General features: G+C 72.7%; 1 protein-coding gene across 5 annotated transcripts in view; it reads left to right on the plus strand.

Annotated features, from left to right (window-relative positions):
- The first annotated feature begins 481 nt into the window (after positions 1-481).
- DDHD2 (DDHD domain containing 2) overlaps positions 482-578 on the plus strand; it is a 23,005-nt gene continuing 22,908 nt past the window's right edge. For all 5 annotated transcript variants that reach the window (XM_008582801.1, XM_008582800.1, XM_008582803.1 and 2 more), the window contains exon 1: positions 482-543. The gene's annotated coding sequence lies outside the window, so the exon portion shown is untranslated. The remainder of the gene's footprint in view (positions 544-578) is intronic.

Consider the following 578-nt stretch of genomic DNA (forward strand, 5'->3'; position numbering starts at 1 on the left):
TCCTCCGGGGCGCGGCATCCCTGCCTCTCCCACGGGTTCCCGCACCGTCCCTGCTTTCCCATCCGGTAGGTGAGCAGTCTGGCCCGGTTGATCCTGGAGAACCTTCCTTTCATTGAAACTGGAAATGCCCCCTTACGGCTATAACGCTATTACCCACTCCTCCCTGTCAAAGCCCCTCTGCCTCACACCCGAGGCTCCGCCGCCGGCCTGAAGAGGAGGGCGCACGCCCTGCCCGCGTGCCCGCGTGCCCGCCCGCGGAGGAGCCACGTCTCGCGCGAGCTCCCACCTCTCGCGACACTTCCCGCCCGTGGCGTGCAGGCCGCGCTCTTGGCCGCCTCGCTGTTGCCCTAGCGGTCTGGCCGGCTGCTCCTCCGCTGCTTGGCCGCTGGGGGCGCGGCACAGCCCGGCATTCCGGCGCCAGCCCCGAGGGGCCGCAGGCTCCGCCCCGCCTCGCCCCGGCTGGGGGAAAGGCCGCGGCGGGGACATGCCGTGCGCCCCTCAGCGAACGCCGGAGAGCGCGAAGGGCGGCGGCGGGGCTGACAGGTGAGACCCCGCGGCTGGGCCGACGAGGCCCGACA

Source organism: Galeopterus variegatus, unplaced genomic scaffold (assembly GCF_000696425.1).
Source record: "Galeopterus variegatus unplaced genomic scaffold, G_variegatus-3.0.2 Scaffold2727, whole genome shotgun sequence".
Lineage (NCBI taxonomy): Eukaryota > Metazoa > Chordata > Mammalia > Dermoptera > Cynocephalidae > Galeopterus > Galeopterus variegatus.